The following is a 16,372-nucleotide window of genomic DNA, read 5'->3' as shown; positions in this document are numbered from 1 at the left end:
TGTGAGCATAAAGGAACATGACCTGGTGCAAAACTTAGGTAAACTCTTGTTTTAAATCATACTTTTGTGATTTCTACCTACTGCTCATGGCAATAACAGCAGTGATCAGGCCTTCATCTTCCACTTAGCAGCTTACTCTGCTGAAAGTCTGTAGCTTGCTACTTGAATAGAATAAGCTTACAGAGGAGATACAAACTCCTGTGGTCAGACAGGAAGGCTTTGGTTTCTTAGAGGCAAACCCCCTGTTTTATCTTATGGTTTATTTAATTTTTGTATTTCATTTAGAAGCTTGACAACATAAAAGTTATTCAGAATAAACCTGATTAATTGTATGCTCAGTCCCAGGTTAGGTCCTTATAATGATCTGAAACCTCTTTCAGGCTAGCGGCTTGATCGCTGTGCCCAAGTACATGTTCTTCACTTTGGTCAAATGAAGATTTAATTTTGCTGTCATTAACAGCAACCCTTTCGAAGCACAGATAAAAACATCTGCAGTAATTTCCATTAATATGTCAGCATTTATCTTGTCACCATACAGTAATGTCTTAGCCTTTATGGTTGTTTACTTCCCTAAGTATAAAAAGAGAAATAGCTTTGCTGCTGATGCTAAGCAAAAGAATCCTAGACTTGTGGAATGGTTTGGGTTGGAAGGGACCTTAAAGCTCATCCAGTGCCAACCCCCTGCCACGGGCAGGGACACCTCACACTAGACCATGTCACCCAAGGCTCTGTCCAAGCTGGCCTTGAACACTGCCAGGGATGGGGCAGCCACAGCTTCTTTGGGCACCCTGTGCCAGCGCCTCAGCCCCCTCACAGGGAAGAACTTCTTCCTAATGTCTAATCTCAGTCTCTCCTCTGTCAGGTTAAAGCCATTTGCCCTTGTCCTGTCACTACAGATCGTTGTAAAAGCCCCTCTCTAGATTTCCTGAGGGTATTGGAAGGCTGCTCTAACATCTCTCTGGAGCCTTTTCTTCTCCAGGCTCTTTGAATGTGACCATCCAGCCAATTCCTTATCCATCAGTTGGTCCACCTGTCAAATCCATGCCTCTCCAGTTTAGAGACAAGGATTTCATGTGGGACAGTGTCAAATGCCTTGCACAGGTCCAGGTAGATGATGTCAGTCACTCTTCCCTTATCCACCAAGATTATGGCACCATCATAGAAAGTCACCAGATTTGACAGGCATGATTTGCCCTCAGTGAAGCTCTCTTGGCTGTCACAAATCACCCCTTATGGGCCGTGTGCCTTAGCAGAGTTTCCAGGAGGATCCACTCCATGATCTTGCCGTGCACTGAGGTAAGACTGACCGGCCTGTAATTCCCTGGGTCTTCCTCTTTTCCCTTTTTAAAAAAGGGGGTTATGCTTCCCTCATTTTCCCTCTCCTGACATGAAGGGCAGTGAGCTTGGTGTGCACCATCCTCCCATCCTAAGAACCTTGAACTTAGAGGGAAAAAGAGCCATCTGTTAAGATGAATGAAAACTGGAGTTTTGAAGCTAATATTAGAGAGCATAGGAATGTCTGATGTCTTCTACATGCATCTGAATTGCAGATAAAGCCCTTTATAAGCAATTCTGCAGGAGTCTAGTTGTAGAAAAACGGGAGTGCACAGTTGCAAGAGCTTAATGAGTCCTCACAGAAATTGGAACTGTTCAGCAGCTGCTAATTGGAGATTATTTTTCCAGAGCACTGAGGGATAATGGGGAAAGGAAACAGCTCATCTGTGCCATAGAGTTTTTCCTTAAATTCAGCTGGGTTTTAATATCCTTGAGAAGCTGAAGCTGGAGAATTCACAAGCACCAGAATCATGGTTACTGAGAGTTGAATGTACAGTTTTAGACGCTGAAGTCAATGTCATGAAAGCAATTCTTGATGACAGTTGCAAGCATGGTCCTGGGTTTTGTTTGCCTGAGATGAACCCGCTGGTGTGTTTTTATGGAGTGCATATCCATTGGAAACCCCACTAGGCATTCCCTGATCGAGTTATGTATTGCAGTAGTCTTTTACGTAAGGATGGATAAGTGTGTTCAGCTGAAACAGTAGCTGACCAAAGTTTTGATGCAAAAAACCTCTAAAAGCCGTCATGCACACCCTGTCCGTTTCACGTACATACACTGTGGCATTTCCTTTTATTAAAGCTACTTATTTCCACAGATGTTCTGTATTAGGACTGGAATATATCTTGGTTCATCACACGGAAAGCCAGAGCTTCAGGAATAGGTCCAAAAGACTGTAGTTCTCAGACATACTATTTAGTAAGCTTTGTGGATGCTCTTAGAATCTGTGGAGCTCTTAGAATATGGGTTTTTCCCACATGACTCAAGTAAGACACATACTGTTTATTCATACTATATTTGTTGTTGTTTTCATCATCCTTCTCCTGGTTGAACAGAAGAAAACAGAGACCTTTTATACCAAATATATGTACATTAAAAAATGTACAACTATGTAGTTCTCAAGGGAGTAAATAAAGCGTATACCTTTACAAATGAGGCTGTTGAACATGTTTCACACTGGAAGTAATTAACAATTGAGTTACATGTTATATTAACTTTGGAAGGCATTTATTCCCATCCTTTGAGGAGTGTTTTAGGCTTTCCTTTGAAACTAGTCCATTATCATGTTCATAAATTTAGAAGGATTAGTTTTGCCCCTTCTTTCTCATTCTCACCTTCTTATGCCAGCAGGAGCAAACTGTTTCTTTCTCATGGCATTTCTCATCTTACTAACAAACAGTGCTGGTTAAAGGATGCTTTGGGGAATGCTAAGGAATTTAGTTGGATGACAATGTGGGATTTTCAAGAAGTTGGAAAGCACAGTAATTGCGATTCTTATTGCTAAGGGAAATCATGAAAACATTGGAGGATGTTGCCATAGAGGGAGAGAGGATTGCTGAATGTATGTTTCAGGAGATGGTAGATAGTCCAAAGTTACATTTTGTCTCTTTAGCCACTTGTCAAAGAGATCCTGGTTCTCTATAGCCAAAAAGCATTACTTGCTATTTTTGTGTCCTTTACTGTAATCAGGCTGGTCCTACTCAGGAGGGAAAGGAAAAAGTGTGTCACCACAGTCGCCTGTCTGTCTTCCCTCTGAGAAAGCTGATGGCATCATGAAGGCTGTGTCTACACTACTAAGTTGGTTCTATCATGCATGAGCTGAAACAAAGAGCTAATAGTCTCTGGTGTCAGAACAGACCACTCGTAGCAACAGGAGTTTGCCAGCCCTATGACTGTCACTGCAGTTAGGCTGGTAATGAGTGCGATTCAGAAAGGTGAAGGTGATGCTGAGTATCTGGGAGAAAACTCAGTTTTCAGGGGTGTTGGAATGTGTACCTTATGTGAAGACTTTGAATGGTCTTTCAGTGGTTCATGACTGAATCTGCTTCATATTTGACTGCCTGAGACCTGGATCTCAGGAACACAATATGAGAGGACCTGGTGCTGCCATGAGGTTCAGGAGAGCCTGGTTCATTCCTCATTCTGCATCAGTAAACCCTTGTAGTAGTGTTCCTGATACCAACCCAGGTAAATATACTACTTTGCTGTTTATGCCTTCAGAGTTGGTGGTGAAGAGAAGGTTGTCAGTGGTCTCTAGTAGAGTTTGGATGTTTGGCTCGGAGCTGTAAAGTGATAATGTCTGCGTGTGTGTGTACACACAAAGCAAGTTTTAGCAAGCCATGTTAGCCTCTGCTAAGCTCTGTACTGGCACTACACACTAATATTGACAGCAGCGTAGTCCTTACGTAGCTCGTGCACTATCGAAAGCTCTATGACCTGCTTTAAAAACAAAACAGAAAAAAACCCTAAACAAACAGCAGACACTTAAGGCCAAATCCTTCTTTCACTGAGCAGGCAGCTATGTTTAAAAATACACTTACACAGCATGTAGGGGCTGACTAAAACAGTATCTGTTGTGATATACTGGAAAAGAGGGATACTGCAGTGAATCCAATCGTGTCGTGCTCAGGTGTGTGATCTCAGAACCCACGTTACCTCTGTTTGGAATCAATGGCTTTTTGATCAGTTTGTGGCTGAGAAATTTAGTTTTCCATTTTGCATATTGTTGTTTTTCACGCCTGTTCTGGTGCTTTTGCTGCAAGGCAGATCAGAAATTCAGTTAGATTTTTATTGCCAAGTAAACTTAATTAATGAAGTGTGAGACAAAATCAGCAATTATGGACAGTGGGGACAATGGGTCATTAATAATTCCCATATTCGAAACCATTTGGGATGGGGAGAATATGAGATTAAAAACCAATGGGTCTAAAATGACAGGCCTCTAAATCCTAGATGAACACCCAATAGCTATCAAATTTGTCATCTAGAAAGGTAAATTTCTCATGGGTCCTGATTCTCCAAAGACACATGCTTACCTTTATGTGCTATTACAGTCATTTGGTAGTTATTCAAGTGTATCACACTTGATCTACTACATGAGATGAATCATAAAGTCACTCCACCATTGCAGACAAGGACTTCAGTCAGATGTGAGTCTGGATTTACTCCAGCCTCGAGAAATACATCAAAGAAACTGCTGGCAGGTACTGTGGATCCAGAGCAGCTTCTTTAAGCTTGTCATGGTGAACTCTAACCTGCATTAACCTGTTATGAAGACAGGGCATGGGAAAGTAAAAGTATTCTGCCCATCTACAGTGACTGTAGATGGGGTTTGTGAGGGATGTGCCATTGCTGCAGTAACATCTACAGCTCGTTGGGCAGTAATACAGTATTCGTTCAGTGTCACGGGAGACCATCAGATATGGTCTAGGACAGCCTGGTGGGAATGGCCTAGGCTTTGACAAGATGATGCTTCTGAGATATGAAAAACATCTTTGACATTATTTTACAGAAAATACTTAAAAGAAAATAGTTTCTGAGCAGGCAATTCAGTTTATTTAATAAAAAATTCATTGTTTTATACCCCAACTTTAATATTAATCCTGTTGCCATCAAAATAAGGCCCCTAAGTAAATGCTGTTATTTTTTTGGCTGATTTGGTGATGTGGTCAGTTTTTTGTTTTCCTACAGATGATCATTTCTTTGTTAGGAACTTTTATTGCTGCTGTGTCCTTTTTTTTCCTAATGATCTTATTTTAAATTGCAGTTTAATAACATTTCATGACATGAAAACTGCAATATGAGATTTACCCAGTTCAATTAACCTGTATCAGTAACACCCTGCTGTAAAATCCTGGATTCTGGATGACTTAATGAACAGGTTTAATTGCTCCCATTATTTCAGAAATATATTAATAGACTCAGTAGTTCTATTAATTGTTCTTTACATGCATGATTTCACTCTGGAGTTACCAGACTTCCTCATGTGCCATGGGAACCTTCCAGTGCTTCTTGTGAAGTTTGCTGCCTAATGAATCCGTGTATTACCACAGTATAGCTTGACCTAACTCCTGTAGGTTTATGAACAGGCTCATTGTTAAGAGTACCACGCTGGATGTGAAGTGAAAGGCCACTGCACTGCTATATGAGAACTGACTGGACAAAGAATTGTTCCACATAACACCACCACACCGTGTCGTGTCAGAGAATATGTGACACTTGGAAACTTATTTAGCCATTATTTGGCACCTAGCAGTCAACAGAAAGCCTCTTACAGGCTGAATCTCTGTTACTACTAAGGAAGGACCAAAGAAGCATCAATAAAGGGTTTTATAAAGATATTAAACTTAAAAGGATGGCGAGGGGAATTTTAGTTCCATTCCTTAGCGATGAAGGTGAACACAAAGCAAAGAGCTGGAAGAGGCTGAAAGATTAAAACATTTTCTGCTCCCACTTTCACATAATGTGTAGCTTGGCACAGTGCACCCAATGTATCAGCTAGTGCTGCTGGCATCCCGCCAGCCCAGTGTTCTGCTCCCCAACTGACCCCTGGGAGAAAACAAGAGCAGGGCAAACAGCCATGCTTTCTCCTGTCCTTGCATTCACCAGCTCCCAGATAGGAGTTCACAAACAGCAACAGGGAATGCCCCTACCCTGAAAAGTGCTGAAGGCTGCAAAACTAACAGAGCTGTCTTCCGCCTTCGGTTGCTCTTGTCCAGTAGCTCTTTGAACCCTATAAGCTCCTCTCATTCAGTGTCCCTCAGCAGAGAGCTTCTAAGGTCTATGGCATCCTGCATGAAAAGGTACTTCCTTTATCTCTTTTTGATTGTTTTTCTCCAACGTGCTTCTTAAGGGCTTGTGTTGAAGGAGACAGTAAACAGTCCCTATCGAACCATTCCCACATTGGTCATGACTTGTAGGCCACCTCAGCACTCTTTTAGGAACAGTAGAAGTTTCATCTTCTACAAGAGTAATAGGATATCCAGATCTTCCTCATATTTAAGCCATCGTGTGTTTCTGGTTATGTCAGTTAGTCATTCTCAACCTTTTCTGCTTCAGCTCTGTTCTCTTTGAAATGAGAGGACCAGAATCATAATTCATATTCAAGGTTGGGCAAACCATGGATTTATGCTGTGACTTAGCTGTTTCCTTGTTTCTTCTTTGTAAATTTTCTAATATTCAATTTCTTTTATTGAAATCTGCTGTTTTCAGAGAACTGTGTATTTTGATTCCTAATTCTTCCTTGAGCAGAATATATCAGGTGGATCAAACTTCTTCATAGTTGTGGAGTGCTTTAAAGAAATCTGAAGGGTTTTCGTTTATCACTTCAGGAGGAGACACATTAACTCTTTTCAAATAGATTCCATTTATTCATTATCCCAGTTCTAACAAGCTATTGATAAATTAGATCAAGAAGGATTTACACAAGTTAGATGTACCAGAGGATGTCTTCATAAATCTATGTCAAGGGGTAAAACAGTTTCCGCTCTACTAGCAACTAACTTTGGGGAAAAAGGGAGAGAATAAGGGAAAATTCAGAGGTATAGATGAACATAGTAGTTCACTGAAAGTAAACCATGAAATAAATGAGGGAGGGCAAGACTAACCACAGATCTTTTAACCAAAGGTTGACTTCTGGTAAGATCCCAAGATGAATTATCAATACATAAGAAAATAGGAGAATTGTATTTTATTAAAAAAACCCCATATTCATGCCAACTTTTATTCTAAATATTTTTTCTAGTTGTTCTCTGTGGCAGGCTAAGAGCAGCAAGCAGCAGTGTATCTTTGCTTGTAAGAATATAATCTTAGATGTATCTCTAAACTAGAGAAACACAGTCTGCACAACTGAGATAAAGTGAGTATAAAGTCAGTTGAAGAAAAAACTCCTGGAGAGAAGTTATCAATAGCCTACCGAGCAAATGGGGGTGTTTCAAATTGAGGTCCTCCCCTGACTTGAATTTCATTTTCTTCAGTATTTCTGTGAAGTTTTGAATAAGACATATGCAATGTGAGTGATTAAAACAAACTAGAAGAGTCTGCACATACTTGGTTTATCATTCTGCTAATGATCTTTTAAGACTTTGTCATGAATACTTGAACTTCTTGAAGACAAATACAGATATTTTTCTTAATATTTGTGCAGTTGTACTTAACATCAGTAGGAAATAATGATTTATTTATTCCATTACATTAATTGCTTTCCTAAATTTAAAAATCTTCTGGAATATCATATTTCACTGAATTTCAACTGCATTTAATTTGACAATATGGAAATTTCAGATGGTGTTGTTTTCTTCTTGTTCCTAAGAATAGCTTTGGAAAGGCAGAGAATCCTTCTTTTTATTCTCTGCATATTTCAGAGTCGAATACAATTTGTAGGGTTTCAGAAGTGATCAGTTTGAAAAAAAATGTATCTCATTTCACACTGTGAACCTTATGGTTTCCTTTATGCATCAGTAGCTGCTTTATAAGTAAACATAGTATGTCTTGGAGATGTGGGACAATGTCACTGTCAGTGAGGCTTTTTACAGTACAGGTCAACCCCGGGGATGGTAACCTCAATTGTGTCCTCAGTAGTGGCCTAGTTATTCCACTTGCTGTTTTAGATCTATGTCTGTAGTGTAACAATTGACATTTAAAACTGAGAAAGAAGAAAGGTTATTTTATTTTACTGAAGGGAGACGCTGGGGAACTCTAAGACTGTAGGGAGTATTTTAATTATCTTGAAATTAAAAATAGCAAGTTATGTAGCTCCTTGCAAGCTGGAATTTACGGAGGGAATAGGAGGACTGTTGTTTTCTCCAATTAGCCTGGTGCAGTTCTGCACCACATTCACAGGGAAGGACTGTATCTGTGCCTATCCATTCATTAATATCATGGCTGAATTCATGATGACACATAAATATGGGTGTTGGTATGTGTGAGTTTGGAAAAGGAGGAGGCTGGGGACTGCTTGTTGCTGAAGTCTAATTTGGCCATGTAATAGGAGGAAGCCATGATATACAGCTGCTTTTGAGAAGAGTTGTTAATGTTCTTCTTGCCTTTGACTCCTTGTCTCCCACCTGTTTGCTGTGGTCCTGATTCATCTGACATTCCGGCACAATACAGTACCTTGCCAGTATCTGGGGTATGGTACCAGGCATGCAGGTGGGAACGTTTCCTCAACAGACAAGTTGGAAATGGAGGGTGGATAGACAAGGGGATAGAAGACACTGCAGAAATACCTGTTCATGTATTGTTGTCTGGTCTACACTAACCAAAACAGTAAAAACAGAGCAAACAACAAAACTTCCAATTGCCATGTTGTATTAAAACTCCATTTTCCTCAGTAAGACTTATAACCTTAATTTCAACAAAAGAAAAGTGAAACCTCTCTCCAAAGAGAAGCAAATATGTACCTTTCTTTAGCATAGAGATTTGTAGCCTGCAGCAGATGAGTTTCTGCTGTCACTATGCACATGCTTCTCTAAGCTGAAATAGAAGCAAACTGCACTCCTGAAAGAATATGCACCCACAGAAAAGCTTTGCATTAGGATAGGGAGGCAAAAATGCTACAGACATCTGTAAAAGAACTACTGGGTTTGTTTGAGTCTTAAGGGTCAAGTAAGATTCTTCTCCAGCATGACTGTGGTTGCCTTTAAGATCATTTGGGAGTTTTATTTTATCAAATCCCTGCTGTTACAGAGATCCAAGAATTGGTGTGTGCTTCATCCCTTCTTCCTTTACTTTATCCTTAATGTTATCGCTAAGATTTGTACTAAGAATTGTTTTGTGTGTGCTTGTGATCGAAGTGGACGTTCGATCAACTCTTTGAACTGAGCACGTTATCTGACCATTTGGAATTGTGAGTTCTGGAATTCAGCAGTGGAGTTTCCCACCAAGTTAATTCTGTGTTGTGTTGAACAGCAGGCAGGTTCAGGAAACTTTTCTCTCCCTCCTTCTCTCCCTGCCTCCCTTGGTTGCACTGTTTTGTGCTCCACTTACTCCACATACATAAGCAGCCATAAGGCTGCAGCAAAAATGAAGACATTCAGCCCTTTCTCCCCCTCAGCCTGCACTACAACCAGGTGCAGAATTTGAAAGACCAGGCAGAATTTGACTTTTAATGTTAATGATCAGGATAGGATATGATACTCTGTATATACACAGCATATAACTATGTGCCTGTAACTCCCAACTAAATATTAGCTGGGACTGTTTCCAGTTCTCTGTTCTGCTGCTCCATCAGCATCCTCATATATTGCACAAAGGACCTAAATATATGTTTACTATAGACACTAATTAAACTTACGTAGCAAAACCCGATAGTTTCTGCTGTGACATAATACACAGATTTTTTTTCATCAACATAATTCATTTTCACTGTAATGATGTACTTTAACAATAGGGTTTAATGCTAAGACATTGATGATGGGTTCAGTATCATTTCCACATCCAAAACTTTTTGACTCCGGCCTATTTGTGGAGTGGGTGAGGTTTATGAAGTATGTAAAGTTAGCCAATTTAGGAAGCTGTGTGGATTTTATGGTAGAAGATCTATGTTACTTGTAGTTTGATGATTCTTTACTTTTCAGTCTTGGATCAGGAGGAGCAAGGGAGTTATTACCTATGAAGACCTCTTACCATGTTTGTTGTAACCTTGATAAGAACAAAACCCCAAATCCATAGCATTCCTTGGAGGCAGCAGTGGTTCTATAGCTTGAACTTCTGCAGAACTGCTTGGTCCTCCTCTGCATTTTGGCTTATTAAAAATGTTAATAATAATCATGAATTGTAAGCATTTCATTTATCAGCTTAAGCATGTGGGTGTACTTGCAAGCTCTGCAATTTGAAAGGAAATTTGCAACCTCATCTATTAAAATACTTCATGCAAGCATTATCATGGGTATATTTATTCAGAGCAAAATATAAAAGCCTACAGCAGGGGTATATGTCCGCGTAGAGGGTGTGTTGGTAGGTTAAAATAGGTACTGTGAGTGTAGTAGAAAATGATTTAGAGGACTGATTTGGAAAAATGCCATTATTACAACACAAAGCTGTGTTGTAAAGAGGAGTGGGATAAGGAGACTGGGCTCTCTTACCCAAATACATGAAAAAAGAAATGTTATTTAGTACATGTGTTGAAGGGCCCTCTGTGGAAAGTTTAGGACTTCAAGACCATAGGAAAAAGAGTTTGCCTTGGAATATTGCATCCAATTCCACTATCTTATAGTCCTTTTATATTTCTAACATATAAGACATCACATAGAATTAATTCATGCAGTAAAATCCACAGTATTAATTATGCAGACTATGAAAATATATATTCTTGCACTTTTTGTTGATAATTTCATTTGATGTCCTGAATTTCTTCTGTAAAGAGAAGGTTCAAGGAGTTTTCTATGTTCAGTTTCTCTTTTTTTCCTGTCATTTTTATCTTTCTTACACTTTTTATTTCCCTATAGCTGCTGCATATTGATCCTGGTTATGGGTTGTATTTCTCTTTGTTACAGTCATGGCCGTATTCACCTTCATCAGTTAATATCCTGTGATCAGTTGAAGTCCATATATAGTTTTACTTCTGCTGCTGCCAGTTAGTGAGCTCTCAGCTTATTATTTCTTCCGAAGCGTGTGAACTTGTATTTTGTAACAGAGAGGTCCAGCCCGTTTCTATGGCTCCAGTCCTCCAGATCAGCTATTCTGTCTCCAAGACTCCTTTGGAATGACTGCTCCCCAGTTTCACAATGCCAGCAGATTTCATGAGTGCATATTAATTGCAGTATCATTAAATGAAAGTGTAAGTCCCAAACTGTATTCTCGAGCTTTACAGTCTCAAAACTCCTTTTTCAGTGTAACTCATTCTGGGCTTTCCCTTCAGCCAGTTGCTCATTTACCTCATAGTTCTTCTGACACCCATACTTGCCAGGTTTTACAATAGTTTTCCATTTGGCATGATAGGAAACATTTGTAGATGTCCAGAGAGATTATTTTTTGTAGTTCCCTGTATGAAAGTAAATGTCATAGTGAAGAAAGTAAGTACCTCATGTCAGAATATTCCTTCTCTGGTAGAGTCATAATGCATTATCTTATCTGCCATTTATCTCCCAGTGTTCTGAAGCTTTACCTTGTCTTGAGAGCAAAATAACAGATCTGTAGCCGAGAAGATCACTTCTTGCCCTTTACTATTCCCCAGTCATACAGTACCTCATCTGACTTGGATTCATTTTAAAATGCTGCCGTTCACCCTGAAATTTCAAATGCCAGGCTTTTTCCATCATCTGGGACAGAAAACAGAGACCCCTCCAACATGAGTGCATCCAGCTTTACAATTATCTCTACTATAAATATTGTAATTTGTATATATAACAAATATAAATATATATATTTATTTATTTTTTCAGCATCGTATCTTTGCCCAGAAGATCGTTGTCATTGTGCTGAGATCAAGCAAAGTATTTATGCCTCTTTGACAAGGTTACTTATGAGACTAACATGAAATGGATTGCAAAGTAACACTTCAGAACACGTACTTCAGAACTTGGAGCAGACACCAAATTGCCCTGATATTGCTGTTAAAATAGATCGTCTGTGAGGCAAACTAGAAAAACTCTGCTTACTGAGAAAGGAGGGGAAAAAAAGAAATCTCCCGTTTCCTTCTATCTTTCATGGAGGGTTTTTCAAGGTTTTCCTGCAGCTTTTGTTCAAAGCACAAAGGGGGAGACTTGCTGGATAGAATATCTCCATGAAGTATCTATTTATTGCAGAGGGGCTTTTTTTAGGCCTCTTTCACTTTGAGTGGATGTTGGCTGAAGACAAAGCCTACAGATCACAGCTTCTGAAAAAACAGTTAGAGCTTAACTCAGGCTTCTAGTGCCTTTTAAGTATTCTCTCCAATTTATATGAGCTTCTTACTAGGTATTTTTCCCACCTGCCAACCAGTAATAGAATGTGGGAACAATGCTCTTTTATCCCATAGCATAGCACCATAGCTTTTGATAGACTGGTGAAAGCTATGCGAAAGCTATGTATGGTGCAAGATGAAAGAGAGTAACTGAGTATTTCAAATGTTAACTGCTCAAAAAGAAAAAAATGTCAAAAATAGCTGGAAAAAGGGATAATGAATTTAACTACTAAAAGAACTTTTTTTTTTTTCCCCTCTCCATTTCAAGATTTGCTCTTTCTGTCTACAATGTGAGAAGGAAAAACTCAGTACTTTCTCCCTTGGATCTTTTCATTTTATAAAGAGGTATTATTTCTTTTGTACTTTTGAGTGGAACTGATTAGCATCAATCTAAACTTTACTCAAAAGTCTTCTCTAAAAAAGTGGCCCTGCCGGATCAGCTAGGTTTAGAATAGCCTGGATGGAACAGAAAGTACTACTGGCATGTCACCTCCAAGCAGTGCTCAAGCAAGCCCTGCTGAAGCTCGTGCTGCATGGTGGTGTGGTTATGTACATACATGCTTAGTGTCAGGTACTCTGTCTAGCAGCTTTGCCCGGCTTGATGTTGCCTATGGCATGCTGGTTTGACATTAAGGTTGTGGTGTAGAAGACGCAGCCAGCAGGAAGTCCTTGACTGTAAGCACTGCTCAGCATTACAAAAAAATCCCTGTGTTATCAACACTGTTTTGGTCACGAATCCAAAACATTGCTACAGACCAGCTACTATGAAGAAAATTAACTCTATCCCAGCTGTCCTGGGTTCAGCTGTAGCAGTCAGTTTTTCTCCTTCTTAGTAGCTGGTGCAGTGCTGTGTTTTTGACTTTCAGCCTGGGACAACACTGATAACACCGATGGTTTTAGTTGTTGCTCAGTAATGTTTACTCTGACCAAGGACTTTCTCAGTCTCATGCTTTGCCAGGGAAGGGGGAAGCTGGGAGGAAGCAGAGACAGGACACCTGACCCAAACTAGCCAAAGGGGTATTCCATACCGCAGCACGTCATGCCCAGTATATAAACGGGGGGGAGTTACTCGGAAGGCGAGATCACTGCTTGGGTTGGGCTGGGTATCGGTCGGCGGGTGGTGAACAATTGTATCCTCTCCCCTTGTTATTTCCCTTATCATTATTAATATTAGTGGTAGCAGTAGTGGTTTTGTGTTATACCTTAATTACTGGACTGTTCTTATCTCAACCTGTGGGATTTACATTCTTTTGATTCTCCTCCCCATCCCTCCGGGAGCGGGGGGAGGAAGAAGGAGGGGAGTGAGCGAGCGGCTGTGTGGTTCTGAGTTACCGGCTGGGCTCAAACCACGACACCAGCCAAAACCAGACAAGTCCTTAGAGTTGCATAATGATTTTGTGGCAATAAATCAGGCTAATTTCTGGACTCCTCCTCTACTGCCTTAGTCTTCTTGAGTACTACATACTCTCATTGCTGTGAAAAAAGAAAATGCTGCTTCTTTTTTTATACATGTGAAAATCGTATTGATCTTCAAAATGCCCACATGAAAAATTGAGCTCTTCATTGTTCCATTTGTATCTCCTGTTCCATTCTGGATAATTAAGTGTTCTCAAGTAATTAGACTTCTCAGTGGCTTTACCCAAGAGTGGGGCTTGGTTCTTTATAGAGTTTGTTTATATTTCTGTTTAATCAGGAGGAAGATGAGAGATTGTCTTGGGTCTGAGCTGATGTTCTCTTTTTCATCATAGCTGTAGGAGGAACGATTTAACTGTCAGCATCCTGAAAATCCTACAAATAGAAGATAACATCTTCATCCGGCAACTGCTACTGATATTTGAGAAATCCTAAACTATTCATTATCTGCCATGATAGAAAATGACTTTTCCAAATATATTACTGCTAAGCCCGTCAGACTCTTCACCAAGCAAATTGCACCCATAAAGCCTTGCAAATTTCCATAGAAAGGCCACAAAGAAAGACTTAGAGTGGATGGTTTTGATTGTTGCCTTAGATTTTTGAACTGTCTGGTTTTAATGCTGAGATGTGTGCAATGTAGCCTAAAATTTCCCTGCTGGCTGACAGTTCAGCAGTAGGATTTTAAGGGACTGGAATATTCAGTATCACAGTGAATATATTGCAACTGGTGATTTGCCAATGTGTTCAGCAGTCTTTTTGGTAAGGTAGTAAAAACTACAAAGCCATGATGGGACTAGATGCTATTTGAAGTTTGCTGTTTAGTTTAGGATATTAACAGATCTGCTAGAAATAAGTGAAATAGCAGATACTTGAGCATCTTCTGGTAGCCAGTTGTTTAAAAGGAGATAAATGGATTATCTCCTTTTTAAAAGCCTCAGACACAATTAACCTGGGTACTACAGCTCTCTTTAGACTTCTTTTAGATCAAATTTTCAAGAACAGCTTGTGGAGGAACGAACATCCCATATTAAATCACTACTATGCTGATCACCTAAAATTATTTTAGAGTAATGGAATTTATATACCCTAGAGCTGCAGAAACAGTCACAGAATCACAGAATGGTTGGGGTTGGAAGGGACCTCTGGAAGTCCCCTGATCCAACATCCCTGCTCAAGCAGGGCCACAGAGGCCAGATGGCCCAGGAATGTGTGCAGGCAGCTTTTGTGGACACAAAGAGGGAGACTCCACAACTTCTCTGGGCAACCTGTCACAGTCCTTCGTCACCCTGCCAGTAAAGAAGTGTTTCCTTGTGTTCAGCCTCCCCTCTTTCCATTTGTGCTCATTGCTTCTGGTCCTGTTACTACTGATAAACAATTTAGCTAGTGATTTATCAGAGAAAGGTGAATATGCATCCAACATTTATACTAAAGTTCACAACTACTATATGGCCCTTTGCTGGGCTCTCTCCAGTACGTCCATGTCTCTGTTGTACTGGTGGGCCCAGAACTGGACACAGCACTCCAGGTGTAGCCTCAGCAATGCTTGGCCTCCTAGCAATATTTTATCTAATGCAGCCCAGGATACCATTATCTTTCCTTGTGGCAAGGGCATATTGTTGGCTTATGTTCAATTTGGCCAGGATCTCTGATGTCTACGCTGGTAAAAAAGCCTTTCCTATCTTTTTTCCTTTGGTTTGCAGTGTTGAGGGACTCAGTTAGTGTTTTCCTTGCTGTCATGTTGTAACTTATTCCAAAAATGGTTCTAGTGAGAACTGCATCCAAAGAAACGTATCATAGTAACTGCCAACATGAATGATAGCTTCTATTAAGTAAAATAGAGAATTGCTAATGCTAAGTTTTGGAGGTGGAAGTGATTTGTCTCTCAGGAAAAGAGTAGTTTCAAAACAGTGCATGAGAAACAATTTATTTTTCCATCATTTTAATTTGAGTACTTTCTGCAACTGTTTTGTACTTACTGTCATTTGATTTTCTCTTTTTGTGAGCACTATTGAGACTAATTGATTTTTCTGCTTCATTTTTTTCAGAGAAATGCCAGGGATTAAATAGTTGCTTGATAAACCTGCTCTGCATTCTTGCTGAGACTTAGAGATGACAGAGCCACTGTCTGATCAAAACAAAAATTCTAGGTAATGCATAGTTCAAAATAAGCATATTTTCAGTAAACTCTTATTTATCACTATGAAATATCTTTTCAGGTTAGATATAAGGAAGAAGCTCTTTACTGTGAGGGTGTTGAGGCGCTGGCACAGGCTGCCCAGAGAAGTGGTAAATACCCCACCCTGGCAGTGTTCAAGGCCAGGTTGGACAGAGCCTTGGGTGTCATGGTCTAGTGTGAGGTGTCCCTGCCCATGGCAGGGGGCTGGAAGTGGATGATCTGAAGGTCCTTTCCAGCCCAAACCATTCTGTGATTCTGTGATCTCTGTAAGATGATACGTGTATCAATGTGAAATTGCTAGTGTAGTTCCTGATAGAATTTTATACTTAATACCTCTAAGACAATGTAAAATATCATTTTATCACCACCACAGCAATGAAGGATTTGTGCTGTGTTTGTGGTTCTTAAAATCACAACCTACTTTAACTCTTAAAAAGCAAATGAGGAAAATAAATAAATAAATAAGACACCCTCCTGCCCCCCAAAATAACCAATCAACCAAAACACAACAAATTATAAAAAACAAAACCCAAGAAGCAATAAATCCTATTGGAGTTGCTTTG

General features: G+C 39.9%; 1 long non-coding RNA gene across 1 annotated transcript; it reads right to left on the bottom strand.

Annotated features, from left to right (window-relative positions):
* Nucleotides 1–848: 848 nt before the first annotated feature.
* LOC115610105 lies at nucleotides 849–14,618 on the bottom strand. The gene is made up of 3 exons (XR_003992121.1): nucleotides 14,608–14,618; nucleotides 11,486–11,493; nucleotides 849–925 (listed from the first exon to the last, which is right to left on the bottom strand). It is a non-coding gene; the product is annotated as an uncharacterized LOC115610105 (long non-coding RNA).
* Nucleotides 14,619–16,372: the final 1,754 nt, after the last annotated feature.

The sequence above is a fragment of the Strigops habroptila genome, chromosome 1 (assembly GCF_004027225.2).
Source record: "Strigops habroptila isolate Jane chromosome 1, bStrHab1.2.pri, whole genome shotgun sequence".
NCBI lineage: Eukaryota > Metazoa > Chordata > Aves > Psittaciformes > Psittacidae > Strigops > Strigops habroptila.
The sequence above is the reverse complement of the archived record's forward strand: the minus strand, read 5'-3'. Positions and strand labels throughout refer to the sequence as shown.